The 17,387-nt window shown below is 38.3% G+C and overlaps 1 protein-coding gene across 1 annotated transcript in view; it reads left to right on the top strand.

Annotated features, from left to right (window-relative positions):
• Nucleotides 1–475: 475 nt before the first annotated feature.
• The window catches only part of ccdc102a (coiled-coil domain containing 102A), a 75,961-nt gene continuing 59,049 nt past the window's right edge, over nucleotides 476–17,387 (top strand). The window contains exon 1 of the mRNA XM_081359053.1: nucleotides 476–684. The gene's annotated coding sequence lies outside the window, so the exon portion shown is untranslated. The remainder of the gene's footprint in view (nucleotides 685–17,387) is intronic.

Here is a 17,387-nt window from a genome sequence, read left to right as displayed (position 1 = left end):
GGCCTACATGAAGGCCTCTACAATTACAAATCAAAACTTTGCTGAAAAACTTGTACACAATATTCTATGTATCTCTGGCCCTCTTGGGAGTTCATTTTCAGCAAGTAAACACCTTCTCTTTTTTTTTTTTTTTTTGTCAAATCTTTAATGATTTCGTAAATTAAATGAAAGAGTGACTTTTATATTGTGTTAAGATTTCAAGATGAACATTTACTGGACTGATTTTCTTAAATATTTATATTTTCTTTTATATTTATATTTTGTTTAAGTTTCAATAAACTGTTCCATTTCAACAAATTAGATTATTTCATATGTCAAGGAGTAAATAATTTTCATTGCAGTTTTAGTAAAACCAATTTAGGTATTTTGGCATACACTATGAATTTCTGTGAGGCACTGTCAGTTTTCTCACATATTTTTTGGCAAAATGCAGGTTATTGTATATGGTGTGTTGACAAAATGCTTCCAGGCTGGAAGTTTGGTGACGGAAAAGGCGCCGCCTCCGTTCTGTTCTGTTATCCCTCCCTTTCTTCCATCCTCCGCTCACATTGCTCTTTCCTTCGGTGGGAAAATTCCTGCTGGAACATCCACGGTGGATTTGAACTCGGGAATTGTAGTGGAAAAACAGAATTCTGCAAAACACGCCGGAGGATTTCCTCGCATGTTCTTCCTCATATTGTTCAGGTATGACCACGTTCTAATGGTTCATGGCATGATCCGAGATGTATTGTTGTGAATTATCCGAACAGCGGTGTCGAGTGACATACAACAACGATAGAAATGTGCACGCAGACGTCGTTGTATACACGCTGAACTTCCCAAATATACAGTTTACCCGTGAATTGCTACGCTGTTTACCTTGAAGCCGACGTGTTGCTGTTACAAACAGTATCTTGTTACGTTGAGTCACGTCGTTGGAAATGTAGTATAGATCCTGTGTGAAAAAACTGTTATGGAGGGTGAAGTAGAAAAGTTTCATCGTCGTTAGTCTTTTATTACTGTTTTTGAATCAGACTTTATATATGCATTGTTTATTTGATCTAAAAAAAGTGAGTGATAAGTTTAAAATGGACTGAATATAAGTTACAGTTGGACTATGTGGAACAAAGTCCACTTCCTTTGCAAGTCATAGTCATTCATTCATGTTGTATGGCATGTTACAGACTTAAATGCAACCCAGTGAATCAATGCCATTCAAATGTAGATGTTTGTGTGGTTGTTGTTGTATGCTTTTCAGAAAGAATACATAATTTATTTAGTTTATTAAGGCCTATAATCCAACTCTCCCCCTCTGTCAAACTTACAGTAGGCCTACATAACTTTGTCACCAACTGGCTAATGACAGTTGAAAATAGGGCTTTTAAGACCATGACATCTGTTTTCCTCTGGGCTGGGTTGTCCCCTTTAACGCCCAGTTGTAAAAGAGGCAGGTAAAAAAAAGAAGAAGGAAAAAACAGAGCTTCATCTACACAAAAACAGTGTTAATTGGAGGTCACAAAAGTTCAATAAAGCCACAGCGGCGCTCACTTTTTCCACACTCGAAATAGCAAATCTGTGACCACAGAGAAATACATTTTGGTGATATATCCTCTAATAGCTGTCAGAGGAGTTTATCCGACTAATTTATAGTTATCCAAGAATATTGATTTGCTTCCTAAAAACAACACACATGCACCCGAAATGATGATTTGTAAATTACATGGCATTTATTGTATGGTTGGGACCGAAATTTCACGTTTTTTTTTTTTTTTTCTTGTTTCTGTCTTCATGTTTTTTTTCTTTAACTTTTTTTAAAGGAATGTTCTTGAATCCCACATCTGGAGCACTCTGGTCACCCACAGATATAGTGATTTCTTCTTCCTCCTCTGCATCACTGCATTAAAAGAGGAACAGTCAAGGCCACACTGAGCCTGGCCCTGTGGCCACCCTAACCACAACCATCCCAACTGCAATCGCAATGACCAGTTATGTTGTCAGGACCAGATTGAGTTTGAATATAGTTGGTCAGTTCCAAGGACGTTGGGCTTGGTGCATAAAATGTCCCTCTGTCTTCCTGTGTCTTCGGATTTTCTTCAGAGTAGTTTACGGAAAATTAACATTTTATTTTATTTATTCATTCCAAACCTGCATTACTTTCTTCTTTGAAACAAATAATTTAATATTTTAGGAAATCTTTAAACAGATATTTATCACACAAGGCCAGTTTCTAGTGATCACAGCTGTTAAGCTCTAAGAATTTACACTTAAAGGACAAGTTCGGTATTTTACACTTAAAGCCCTGTTTACAGATCGTTTCTGATGAAATAGAACGGTTAAGATTAAAATTTGGACACATGCTGCTGTCCCGAGAATTTTAGGTTTATTTCGCTTTCCCCTCACCTACACAATGGCAGCCTATGGGCACTGGAACAATCCTTCATAAAACACATTAAACTTTCGATTACAAAGACGTGAAACTCACCGAGTGGTCAGGGGTGTTCACTGATATGCTCACACAAAAAATCGCTGCAAAAGATGCTTTCCAACAGGTTTTATCGTAGTTTTTGTCCAACTCCATTGACTTGTATTGGATGGGCTGTGTGAGGTACGGTATTACTCCGCCGCTTCTTCTTCTGCTTCTTCTGTGTATTCAATTAAATGCCAGTGGTTTGCTTGCAATTGGCAAAGGTGCATTATCGCCACCAACTGGGCTGGAGTGTCTATTATTCAAGCTCTCAACGGAAGAATCTACGGGTGTGAGACGTTTGGAAAAATAGGTCCACAGTTTTACAACGAATGGTAAAAGACCAGTTGGAAAGCATCTTTTGCAGCAATTTTTGTGTGAGCATATCAGTGAACACCCCTGACCACTCGGTGAGTTTCACGTCTTTGTAAACGAAAGTTTAATGCGTTTTATGAAGGATTGTTCCAGTGCCCATAGGCTGCCATTGTGTAGGTGGGGGAAAGCAAAATAAACCTAAAATTCTCGGGACAGCAGCATGTGACCAAATTTTGATCTTAACCGTTCTATTTCATCAGAAACGATCTGTAAACAGGGCTTTAAGTGTAAAATACCGAACTTCCCCTTTAAACGTACAGTATGGAATTTTTCGCCACTAGGGGTCGCTAACCTATTTACAAAAACAAAGGCGTAGTTTGATGACGCAACATTTGCTAAGAATTATGGATCTTGTCGTCAACGTCAAGCCGACCGATCTAATAATGTTTATGGATGAGTAAATACATCGATGTTTTTATCATGACTGTGTTATGAAGCAGGTCGGGATTGTTAAGAGACAGCTATCAGCTCCACACCGACGCGAGTCCTGCGGATATAAAAGGAATATGGACATTTTATTCTACCGAACTACACGCAGAATTACTACTCACAGGTCAGTTTATTAGACAAATTAAACTTGTGAGGTAACACAGCGCTGTTTCACCTGGTCTAACATTACACTATCACACTAAACTGCATTTGAATGTGTTCAAATTAATGTGTTAGTTTGTCTGTATGAGACTAGCAGTAAACTAGATCAACATTAGAATAACATACAGATCATATTCTAACATTTTATCATTGTTGAACTATATAACATTGATTAGTTTTATGTAAATGTGCTCACCTGTTTAATAAAGTACATGTAGGAGCGGTCAAAGTCTCGGACGTGGAGCTCTCGTTTTACTGTCTATGGGAGCTCTAGGCATCTCGAAAACACCGCGCTGATATTGAATCTCGTTTTAGTTCTCCTTTTTTATCCAAAGTCTGCTTGCCATGGTCCATAATGTTTGAACGAAACAACAACAACGTACAAATAGACATTGCGAACTACACAGTGGTCCATGTCAGTCGCTTTTTGGTTACTATCAGACGGCTCTGGTTCATAGCTCTGGTTGCTATGGCAGTACGAGGGGAAACACGGGACAACGCGGATATGACGCCATTGACGGCGACAAAACGGAAATAAAGAAAAGGGACGTGTCTTCGAATTAAATTACAAATATCTCCTGGTTTGAAAGTTGTTGGAAACAGTCGGGATAATGTAAGTACACAACTAAAAAAATATATAACATAGATATAGATATAGTGATTTTTGCTATTTTTAAAGCAAAAAAGTTACATATTGTGCCTTTAAAAGCACCATAAAAATAGTCCATGTTGTATTTTCTACTATTTTTTATATTACTGGTCTATGATAGCTTTGTGTGAGGAACAGATTTATGTCATTATTCAATGACAGTATTCCCCCTCCAGTGAGTTGTTAAGGCCACAACTGCTGTAACAGGATCAGTGATTCGTAAACAAGCAACTGAATCTAAATTGTGACTTAAATTTCAATCTTTTACTCTGGATTCAACACACATGTTGTTTGGACCATTTTATATATATATATATCTTTGTCATTCTTGGTTCTTAACAGATGAATTGCTATTTTATATTCTTCATGCTCTTTTGTCTAAATAAAATAAAATATATATTTTTTAAGTCAATCATTTTAAATGCTACAAGTGAATTTATGCATCACAGTATTATAATGTACATAATGAAAAAAAAATCATTTTACACTTGCTAATGATTTACAAAAGACTCTTAAGTGAACATTAGATGACGGCAAAGGTAATCTAAATGTAAAAATAACGAAAATGAGCACCAATTAAATATCCAATATCGGCAATAATCATTATGGTACCATTACACAGTATTGCGCATCCCTGTTGAATGTTTCACTGAAAAATAACAGCAGGTAAGTTTGAAACAACTGGAGCATTAATAAATAATGGCATAATTGTCATTTTGGGTGAGCTATTTCTTTAAGATCAAAACAGCACAGAAAACTGGCAGTGCTTGTGTATAATGGAGATCTTTCTGTATACAGGTGTGTCGATGGCCTTCATCATCTTGATTTAATTACACATCTTGTTTTGGTCTGGAGGTCAGACCTGCCAGACTCCCCCTCCCTTTCAACTGTCAACCTGGCAGTGGTCAGCAGATGGTGGATTGCTTTGTGAAATACCTCCGTAAGCCACCGAGCCTCCCTCCTTTTCAAGGAATTCGCTTCACTCATGGTAGTGCTAGTGCACCAAACATGGAGGCAGCTAGCCAGACAGATGGAAGGTGAAAAAGCACTATTGCCCCTTCTGCATATCATCTCACTGAAAAGAGACCAAATGTATGTGAGTGGTTGCTATGGTGACCTCGCATTTTCAGACGACTCGGACCCATCTGCTTGCAGGCTGCGCGTAGACTGAGAAAGAGAGTGGTAGGGATTTTCATATAGGGTTTTGTGTACGTGCTCCTGTTTGCTTTTTGATTGTGAGAAGCTGCTAATTGTCTAAGCTCACGTTCGAAAACCACATCCTTGTTTTTGTTTCAAGAGCGGTACTTATTCACGTAGGGTTGCTAAATCAAACTGGTGTTTTTTTATTTGTGGTAAAATATTTTGTATTATTTTTATGTTATGGTCAGGTTTTCTTTGTCTAAGAGCTTTCGCAGAGACACAGCTTCTCTAGCTTGCATGCTGAATTGACAGTGTACCTACAGTCATTGCCTGTTACAAGCATTCTGGTGGTCCACACCCATCCCCTAACCTCACTTTTAAAATCCCCTCGCTCTTTTTTTTTTTCCTGGTTCCCAGACCTCTCTCTTTCATGAGCTGTAATCGGTTGTGATAGTTTTGGAACGCAGGCTCTGACTGAAATGTTTCTGTTTCACACAGTTCAGGGATGTGCCTTGACAGAATTAAATGGCTACAGAAAATCTGGTCCTTCTAAATGATTGATTAATCTCTGAATGTGAAATACAAACTCCTTCATAGCAGATCCGCAGGAAACCAAAATGCGGTCTTCGAAGTAGAGCTTATTGTCCTACGATCTGACAGCCCTCCTGAGGTACCTCACCCCCCCACCGTGATAATTACGGCCAACTCTGAGGTCTGTGTGACCGCAGAACTTTTATGCGGTCTCCTGACAGTCCTTAGCATCAGATAAAGTTTCACACACTATGGCTGTTTTATAAAGTCGAGTTGAGGGTCAGGATTGATCTTTGTGGAAGCTCCTAATTGGAAGTGGCAGCCAAGCTCATGATTAGCATTTCTGTGATGCACTGTGGTTTTGTGTGATTAGTACAATTGTGCTGTTGAAGCCTAAAAAGTTTGTGAAAGTCAAGATGATTTTTACACTTCTGCTGCACTTTTTTTGTGTCTTTAATTTAAATTGACGCTCATTCTACCTGCAGAGGAAGCAGACACAATGCATGATTAGCACTTTTGAAAGTTTATTGGTTGGAAAACATCTGCTGTGCTAAGTCAGTTTTAATTGGCAGCATGGGCTTGCCTTTGCTCTAAAGGGCTGAAAAAACAAGTTAATGGTAGTATGTATTATTTCCAAAAAGTAAAGTATACTATTTATGTATATTTCCAGTTAATTCATGTATATTATATTTTTGGGGAGTCGCAACATTATAGGCAGTGAAGCCTTTAAAAAATATATATTCTATTATAATTTTTTTCTTCATTATGATATCAGGATTCTGGATGTGGTCAAATTGCACACCATATTTTTTTTGAATGGGTTTTTCCAGCATTGGACTTATTCCAATATTCTTATATTATTCCTTACTGCAGCTTCATTTAGTTTAAATAAACATTTAGCCAAAAACATCTATGAATGATTTGTCTCCTACATTTGCGGTATTGTATATTTCAAGAGGTTAAATCTGTTCCACAGTGATTGATGTTTTTTTTAATGTTTTTTTATTCTCATACGAATAACTCCAAATAATGTGGATTAATTAATGGAAAAGAGCCTTAGAATTGGCTTTTCGCTTGGAAGTGACTGGCTTTAGTATTCAATATCCATGGAATGGGAGGATAAGTTCTGTCAGCTCTAAATTTGATACATGGGTTTTGGATTAGGATCTCCGATAAGAAACACTGCATTCTCACATATTGTCGCCAGATACCTGGACTCTCTATTTTTCTTTCTTTTTTCCCCCACCCTAATTTATGTGTGTGGAGAATAAATGTTCTATTCAGAATTGCCTCATTCATGCATGAAGTGTATTGTCCTGTTATGAGCACGAGAGTTAATTGTACCAATATTCTTCCCTCATTACAACTTTATGCTCCATATCACTGGTGACGTCTTGACATATTGCAATATCCATTGATTCTGCATCAGTCTGCAAGCTATTCAGATAAGCACTGGGCAAGCATGCTGTATTTGCGCACAGTTAATGTTTTTTCAGCCTTTTTTTGTTCTAAAGATCCTGTTCTTTTGTCACTTCTCCAGCTGTGTCTCTGGACTGTATATTTTGGTGGTGACCTCAGTGCTAAAGTTAAGCCTGGTCAAGACCACACTAGCTGTACAAAAAGACATGTGGGAAAAGCAGTTGTTCATAGTTCATAGTTTTCATTTGTTTTACACGCAGTTCTTCACACATTCATCGGTTTCAAGTTCTCAATGAGACCTTTAAATTCATGTTAATGGGACAAAAAAAAAAAGTGATTGTATTTTTTGATTGCTGTGTCGTTTACCTGAATCTGTGTGTTGTATCGCATGCATTCTTGATAAAGATCTTTGGCATTTTGAAGTAGCTCGAGGAAGGAAGTCTGATAGAATGGGGTTAGAGTGGAAAGGATGTTGTCTCAGGGGCCCTTGATGACCCCCCTTACTCTCCTTACTGTAGAAACAACTGTTCAGGCCAGCTTCAGAGTGCTTATAAGTCACCTTTTGGCCCTTCAGCAGGGGCCAGTCCAACTGGGAATAAATGCACTACATCATTGGATATTCTGTGCCTTCCTGTGGCCAATTAGCTTGCACCCCAGGCCCATAAGCAGTCTGCCAGATGCACCATAGCAGTGGTCTGTGGCTTTGAGAGGGAAGGGCTGTGGCACACAGTCTGGTATATGAGTGGTTATTAGAGAGGCCCCTCTCTGAGTCCACACAAGCCTAGAGATTTGCTGCTTGCTCTTCATTCAATCGGGCCCCTCAAAGACTGTTAAGCTAAAGAATTTGGATGTGTCTCGATAAAATATTGTCCCAACCTTTCAGGCCACTGTAAAAATTCCACCCAAAAAATCTCTGACTGACTTTCTTCTGTGGAGCACAAAGGAAGATATTTAAAAAAATGTCAGTCAGTAAGGTCCAAATCAACACTGGACCCTAATAACTTTCATTACATGGACATTTTTTCCAAATATCTTCCATTGTTTTCCACAGAAGAAAGAAAAAGAAAAAAAAACTGTTGAAATGTTCTTCAAAATACATTTTGTGTTCCTCAGAATAGTCATACAGGTTTGAAACAACACGATGGTGAGTGAATTTTTGTTTCTTCTTTTGTTTTTAGGCGAACTTTCCCTTTAAGATCAAATCAGAAATCAAACCATGCATCTTGCAGACATTCTTTAATATTTTGCCAGATATTGAGTATGATTATCATCATTCTTTAAGAGGGGTTTGAAAGCTTCGGCCTTGACTGGACAATATCTGGCATGGGACTGGCAGATATTGCACACACTCATAAATGTTAGATCACTTTTTTATTGTTCCGTTGTACTGCTGAGCATAGATGAGAAAACCATGACAAGGCTTTATTTTGTGTTGGCGTCAGCCCTAACTTTAATAGTTGTATTAGGAGTACCGTTCCTTTAGATACAATCATCCTAATGTCCCCAATGTGTTTTCATATTTCTTTTCAGTTGCTTTGAGTTTGATTGGTTTAAAGCCAGCTGTCCATTGAGATCACTGCTGCATTTGCTTGGCAGTAAGGCACTTCGATTGTGATTCCCACTGAACTGGACCTCACGGAAGATGATTTATGTTAACTATCATGTGAGATTCAAAAAGACAAAGTTCTATTTTTCTCTGTAGGTCAATGGAATGAGTCTTTTTTTTAAAGCTTGGAAACTTGGTGATAAAACTTTTCCTCTTGGGAACATCACACTCTCTGGTCTCTGTTAGGCCATTAGCTGAAATATTTACAGTGCTTTTATGGTTAGTCACAGATGCAGTAACAGTCGTTGTTGATTAGTCATGTCGGCATACAGACATGAGTCTGGATTCTTTTTAAGTTGACTGGCAAATTGCATTTACATGCCTAGCCTATGTTTAATTAAAGTTCCTGTCTTACATTCGAAACATTTTTATAGACAAAAATGCAAGACGGAATATTAAAGGTCCCGTTCTTCGTGATCCCATGTTTCAAACTTTAGTTAGTGTGTAATGTTGTTGTTAGAGTATAAATAATATCTGTAAAATTATAAAGCTCAAAGTTCAATGCCAAGCGAGATATTTTATTTAACAGAAGTCGCCTACATCGAACGGCCCGTTTGGACTACATCCCTCTACTTCCTTCTTTAATGACGTCAGTAGAACAGTTTTTTGACTAACCTCCGCCCACAGGAATACACAAAAAAGGGGGCGTGGTCTTGTTGCGCTCCCACGGAGAAGAGGAAGAGTTGCGTTTGTAGAGTGTGTTTGTCGCCATGTCGTTGAGACGCTGTTATTTTCATCCCGGAGTCCAATCACCTTTGTTTGGCCTTCCCTGAGCGCATGCATCTCCACGTTATGGTAAGAGGCGTGACCTTTCTGGGCAACGTGCGCTAAGCTGCTGTCGAATCACAACACAGGAACCGCTGGCACAATCAGAACTCGTTACGTATTTCTGAAGGAGGGACTTCATAGAACAAGGAAGTCATCAGCCCGTTCTTAGGACAGTGAAAACAGCGGTATACAGATAAGTAAATTGTGTGAAAAATACTGTTTTTTTACACGCACTGTGTATATTGCACACTGTAAACACAATCAAAGCTTCAAAAACACACGAAAAATGGGACCTTTAAGGGATAGTTCACCCAAAAATGAAAATACTGTCATATACTCATGTTGTTCCATAATACTTTTGTTTGACTTGTAAGCACAATTTGTAATGAAACATGAAAGATTTCTGAAAGATTTCTTCTTTGAAAGTCGATTCTCGCGAAAGAAATTCATTAGTTAATGGAGAATAAGTGCAACTTATTTCAATATTGTGATAAAACAGTATAGTGTGATAAAAGCTTCAGAATTTTATACCGTCACATGCCTAAATATGTTCATAATATATAGCAATTGTGTCTCTTCAGAAGACTTTGATTAAACTGCTCGATTCACCCAAAACGGTGATTTCAAAAAGTTCATAAAGAGTTTGTAAAATAAATCTTTTTATGAACTTTTTGAATCATCAGAGTTTTGGGTGAATGGACTTAAAATGGAGGGACAGAAATCTCTCAGGTTTCATTAAAAACCTTTTCATTTGCGTTTCGAAGATGAACAAGTCTTAAGGGTTTGGAATGACATGAGGGTGAATAATTGATTTTTTTTTTTTGTGCACTATCCCTTTAAGAAAGAAAAAAACATTGTCAGTCTTAGAACAGTGGGAGAGGGTTTTCCTAGGATGTGTTGTCAGAAGTTGATGGACTTTGCTTATGTGCTCAAATGTTGAGTCTGTTTTGATGGTTTTACTGCCATAAACTTTCCATTGCAAATTGTGATGTGACCTCCAACCTGCTGCTTTGCCTGAACAATTAATCTGATTGGTCGGTCAAACAGTCTGCCTTATGTTTTTTTCATTTTCCTCTTTGTATATTTAAACACCAAAGCAGCTAGAAACAATGTGTTCCTTCTGTCTGAAATTAACATACATTATGACTGTGTTTATAGCGCTCTGTTCTTTAATCAAAGGAAAGTATGTGAGAGAAATAGGGGTGTTTGTTTTCTTTCTGGCGGATGGGTTCTCCTGATGGCTTTTGTGTTCTCTGGCTGAACCACTGACTGATTTAGATGATTTAGTCTCTTTTGTTTCTCCATTCATAACCAGAGCTCTCTTCAATCGTTGGATGATTACTATTAAGAAACATGGAAGTTAATATACCTCCATATTATCCTTATTTAAATGACCTTAAATAGCTTAATTGTCTCAATATGTCTGCAGTTAAAAAATTCTGTATAGCATTACAATATTTATAGATCATGCAATATATAACAAATTTGAAGGTATTATTAGATCTTTACCAACCACAGGCGTCAAGTGGAGTCTTTTTATGTTGTGCGTGTGTGTGGTTGTGCTGCTGTGGTGTATCATGTTCCTCATCTGATCCTCATTAGAGCTGGGGAACACAAGGAGTCTTGTCTGTGGGACCATAGACTGTCTCATCCTCTCTGGATGTGTCTTAGCCTTAAGTTGCACTGTACCACCAAAGAAATGATTTGGACCCAAACAGATGACCTTTTATAATCCCTCTGCGTTGCTGTGTGTGCCAATTGTTTGTCAGTTTGTTTCAGGGCAATTCCACGCAAAACTGTCACATCCATAACGCCAACTCAATGCCATGGTATTGAGTTGGCGTTATGGATGTGACAGTTTTGCGTGGAATTGCCCTTCACGAGTTTGAATCACTAAGAGAGGTCAAAAAGCCACTTTTGTGTCTAAACTTCTCCTTTTTGAATCCAGAGTCTTTGACTCCACATGAGGGTTCAGGCGGGTTGACAGAGCTGCTTCAGACCAGGATGTTGTAGAATAAAACATCTGTTATGTATTGGTTCAAAAATTGGTACCTAATTTAGCTCTATTTCTATTCACCTTGAAATAATACCCTTGAAAGCTCAAAGCACAAATACATACTTCTGAATCAGTATGACTTAAGCACATTCCTAAGCTTAGAGGTTAAATGGATAGTTCAACCAAAAAGGAAAATTCTGTCTTCATTTACTCACCCTCATGTTGTTCTGAACCTATATGACTTACTTTCTTCAATTAAACATGAAAAATGATATTTTATCCATACAATAGAAGTCAAAGGTAACCAAAATTGTTTGGTTACCAACATTACTCAAAATATCTTCTTCTGTGTTCCATTGAAGAAAGTCAGTCATACAGGTTTGGAACCACATGAGGGTGAGCAAATGAAGACAAAATTGAACTATCCCTTTAAGGGTGTGTTCACACTTGTATTTCGGTTCTCTTGGTTATTAGAAAATGAGACATTAGTCTAGGGATGTCACGGTGAGGAAATTTTCATGCCGCTAAATAGACAACACTGGTATTACGGATAACACCAGCTGGGGAGATATTGTAAATAACTGGGCATCAGGGAGCCGCTATCAATATGCAGTGTATTGAAATCACTCTCTCGCTTTTCACTTTGAATTCACAATCATGCATACTCTGTGTTTCGGGAGTGGCAGTACTGCATATTTTACTAGATAATGAATCAATGATGCTCAGGATCTGTTACACACCAAATCCTTCACCATCTCTCGTAACTCTCATCATGTGATAAGTAAAATCTACTCTTGCTGTACTGTGCTGCGACTCTGACTGCAGGAGATCGTGGTCCCGACAGCTGTACCGAACTGTAGGCAACATCACTCCTATAACGAGAAGAACCAGGTATGGTTGCGCATTCTGTCCTTTTGACATCACATCCTGTTTTTGGTTCGAATAGATATCTTTGGTCCATGTTGCATTCATATTTCAGTCATATTTCAGTTTGTTTGGAAGCAGACTGAGACACTTATGAAAAGGAACTACACTAACAGAGCAATCGCACTAGAGTTAGTTTTAGTCTAACCAAACCTGCCAAGTGCACACCCTAAACAGCACCTTGTCTGCTTTGAATATGGATATTCGTAGACATATGCAGAGACCTCAGCAGTTTTTCTGCTAGAGTAAGCAGATAAATGATATCACCTCTCTCAGGCCCTCATTCTGAGGCAGATCTATCCTTTTGAATAAGTAATGGCCAACTGACACTGGTGCAGATCACCAGAAAGCCACCAGCTTTGCAACTTGACTTCACCCTGTGTTAAAAGAATTCTGTCATCATTTACCCGCTCTCATGTGATTCTAAACATTACTGACTTTCTTCTGCAGTAGTAGTTGTAGTAAAGAATTTGGTGTATGCATAGCCAACATACCATATAAAATATGGAGGCTATTTCCAAGCAGTAGCAGTAAGACATATGTACTGTAGTTAGAAGTGACTTATGGCTCAAAATCAATAGCCAGCTTACTGTGTCGAATGTAAATCACTCGTCAGTCCAGTTAACTGTCAGCTCAGTCTAATTATGGTGTTCTCTGTGTCCATCACATCAGCTTTAGCACTTGCACTGCCGGAATGTAACAAGTTTAGCCCAAGGACAGGATCTAAGCCTCATGTGTTAATTAGTCTAGATGCACGGCGTCCTCATCAGTCTGCATTTAGAAGTGTGGCATGCAACAGGGGGCACATTTATAAACCTTATCAGCCTGGCTCATGAATATTTATTAAGTGACATTCTGGGGTGCTTGCCAAATTAGGATTATTGCTTACCGATTGTGCATTTGTATGTTTAGTCCACTGCCAGTATGACAATGCTTCACACAGAGCTACCCATCTGCTGTCATGGGCATGAGATAAAAAAGGGGAATGAGATTGGGATACATAAAGATACATAAATATTCTATGTATTCTATGTATTGTTTTGCAGACCACCATGGAGATCATCAGAAGATTTGAGTAATTGCCTGATTACATAAGCAGAAACAACTGTGTTTTTGACTTCTGCTGCAATTTGGTTTTAATTTATTTTACAAGACATTTATCTCAGATTCATTCAAAAAATTATCTTTCTGATGTTCCTGTGATTAACATTTAAATTCCCTCAAGGTGTATGTGTGTGTATGTGTGTGTGTGTGTGTGTGTGTGTGTGTGTGTGTGTGTGTGTGTGTGTGTGTGTGTGTGTTGCAACAGTCTCCTGCTCACCAGACACATTCCTTTGACTGTGTTTTGATTTTTTTTAATTGGGCCCTTCCAGCTCTCAGATGGAGCTCAGTTCACTCTCTATCACTGCAGTTTTTGCCTCATGGGCTCTGTAGCGTTTGATCACCCAAACCAGTCTTACACTTTTATATGTTCAGTCATGGTCATGACAAATGTGTTTGTAGTCTGAGGGATCCGATTCATTACTCAGATTGTGTTTGATGGTTTCATTAAGGTAGCCAATTTTTCGGTCTGGAGTGAGGAATTTCTTCTGACTTGTGTAGAGTAGTTTGATCTACTTTTAGTATATGCCATGAAAAGATCACTCTCAATCTCCATAATACTTTGCCTGAAGCTGTTTCATAGAAGTTGTGCCTGGGGAGTTTTTGGAAATGATTATTTCACTTCACTTTTAGTTTAGTGTTTTGAAAACTGTAGAGAACATGAGGATCTGCTTTGCTGTTAAAACCACTGATCAGCGTGGTCATGTAGCTGGATGTTTTCTTTGGTGTGTTACTAAAGTACTCCAGTATATGTGTGTGGGTTTGAGTGCTATGTATATATGCATTTGTCATTGAGTCATTGTTCAGGAATGCACAGTGTGTCCTAAACTAGACTGATACCTGAAACCTGGAATCGTGGAGACCTGGAGTTTCCTGTTGACACTGGGAGGAGTCAATATATGATGGGATTAATCATTGTGGACAAGGTTGAGGATTGAGAACTAATATAATCAGGGGTGCGCATATGTGGTAATAAATGATGCGCATCAGAAAACGTGGAGCGAAGCGCTTTTGAGTACCAACAATTTTGGCGACAGGGACATGTTTACTTACTGGAGTAGGATTTTGCTCTATCTTTGGTAAGATAGCAATCATAATGATAAATGTGTTCATTACTTATTAGGGATGCAACAGATCGCAGTTGATCCGTACGGACCAGGCCCCATGTTTCGGCACGCATGTGATTCGTGGATTAACCGCTCAGTTTAACCATCACAGAGTAAAAGTTTATCATTTGGACATGCTTTTTCTTGCCAATTTACAACTTCAAACGATTTTAAACGCAGAAGAAGAGACATCAATCGGGACTCGCATGCTGTTATCTGTGCAAGAGAGAGAAGCGCGTTTCAGACAGCCCTCAAACACTGAATTGATTCCTCTTTTGTGTTTACTTGTGCTTGAATGGACACATGCACATAAAATGATGTCAAAATACTCAGTATTTGTCATGTCAGTATATTCGGTCCATCCATTCGGTCTTAAAGTGACAGCAGCCTAATATATCTGCTGTTGTCTGTGTCATTAATGTTAATAAAATAAAAACATCATCATCATAATCATCTACCATGTTCGAGAGAAAAGAAGATGAGGACAGCAGTCAGGGGGAAAGTGATGACGACAGCTTGTAGGAAAAGTGTGTCACGTAGTGTAAGTACCTAGCAGCATCTCCAGGTGCTCCCTTGAGAACCAGACCAAAAAAGTTATGTGCACCCCTGAATATAATGATGCCTTATACGAGATGACTTTGGAAAGAAATATCATAGTGGAACTGGGAACTTGTCTTAAAGTGTTCCAACCACTGCACACACCAGGCCTGCACAGTAGGGGTGTGCGGTATTGACAAAAAATGATATCTCGATATTTTCTGGGATTTTGTCGATAACGATGGCTAAGTGATGTTTTGCTTAGTGTTACTGTGCTGGTAACTTGGCAGGCTTAGGACTGCCGTGGACAGTTTACTCCTGAAGTTTTTGTTATTCTTCATATTTTGTGCGGTGGTGGTTAGTTAGCAGCAGTGACAGAAATAAAAATTTCCAATAAGTTTAAATTAGATTTTTAAATTGTAATTTTTTCTTGCCTAATTAATGCATAATTTATTACTTATAAATATTCAATATTGATTATTGATTATTATTTATAATATTATTGAACTAGGGCTGCACGTTATATTGTTTTAGCATCAATATCGCGATGTGCGCATCCGCAATAGTCACATCATCGCAGGATATGCGATGTCAAGTACAGGGGTCGTAGTTGATCCGTGATCCGTACGGGCCAGCTGATCCCCGGTGTGGAGCACATGTAATTCACGGATTAATTGCAAAGTTTAACCATCATAGCGTGAAAGTTGTATACATGTAATGTAATGCAATGTAAATGCACTCTCTCTAGGCGTGTTTTTGTTTGGTTTTTGAAAAGCGAGGGACATACTCAGTAATGTCAAATTGCACATCGTTAAAACAACAATTACGATATTATCGTAGACAATATATTGCAAAGATGGTTTGCCTTCAGGCCTTTTGATATGGTCTCATTGGTCACCGCCACACTAGTCAAGCAGAGCCATAGTAAAACAAATATTTGTCGGGTGGGCCCGTATACAGTTTTCCTTTACATTTATTAGAAAAAGACAAACACAGGAGGAAAAACTGATCTTTCTTGTGACAACTTAATTATTTCTGGGAGTTCACTGTGGAAATCACCAGTCTGGTGAGTGCTGGTTTTTATTTTATTTCATTAAGAAAGTGAATTTGTTAAATCAGGATAAAAAATACAGTTTTGTTTTTAGGTATAAATTAGGCTAGCTTCTTGTCAGATTTTATTTTTAATTGAAGACATTATTGAAATCCGGTTTTGGAGATTATATATTCTATGCTATTCTATGCTATGCTATGCTATGCTATGCTATGCTATGGAAGTATGAATACCCCTATTCTGTTCTGTTCTGTTGTAATACTGTTGATGGCAATTTTCCTGTGAATTTGCACATGTCCTGCTAAGGCAGTATTGCACACTGGACTCTAAAATGGTAAAATTGGCTTCAAAATCAAACCCCTTGTAAGTGTGAATCACCACTGAGATTTATCTGCTTAAATTTGCTTATGTTGGTGAGTCTGGTTTAGTGCCGCTTCAGTGGTTTGGACTTGTTTGTATGTTTGCATTGTGTCAAAGTTCTGTAAACACTAGAGAACATCAGGGGCATTTTGTTTAATTCTTCAAGATGAGTTTGGGTCTAGTTTTTGTAATCCGTGGGTTCCATGCAAAGCTTTGTTTACTGCATGTTTTTACCGCTGAAAATGCATGCTAACATTTTTTTGCTTGCTTGCTTTCAAAGCTGAATGTTAAATTGTATCATATGTCATATGTAGATGAGAGAGAGAAACCAAAACTGAAAAACACGCTGTGCTATGAAATTAAACCGAAAAAGCGGTTTCTTCTGTACCGTTATGACCCCTTCTCAATTTCTTAACTCACCCGCTTTCTTCAAAAACTTATTTGCACGTTTATGTAAACCCAGGTTCATCACAGACGTTGCAGCAACAGTAATTGTTGAGGAAATGATTTTGAATGTTTGATTGTAGAGTTCTAGTCTACATTCCCTCTCTTGCTGCAAAACGCATATTCTAATGGGAGCAATTCACATCCAGACCCCTTTAGAGCTGTCCAGATCTCTGCTTTGTTTCACAATCACATGAATCATGAGGAAATTTGCTATTAAGAGCACAACTGCATCTGTGCCAGCCACAATCTCACACACTGTGACACTCAATAGTCTTTTTGTTCAGAGCAAATTGATGAACTGGCAGCTAGTAGGTTATAGGAATTTTTACTTACAAGTGTCCAC

Source organism: Scardinius erythrophthalmus (genome assembly GCF_964197995.2).
Source record: "Scardinius erythrophthalmus genome assembly, chromosome: 2".
NCBI lineage: Eukaryota > Metazoa > Chordata > Actinopteri > Cypriniformes > Leuciscidae > Scardinius > Scardinius erythrophthalmus.
The sequence above is the reverse complement of the archived record's forward strand: the minus strand, read 5'-3'. Positions and strand labels throughout refer to the sequence as shown.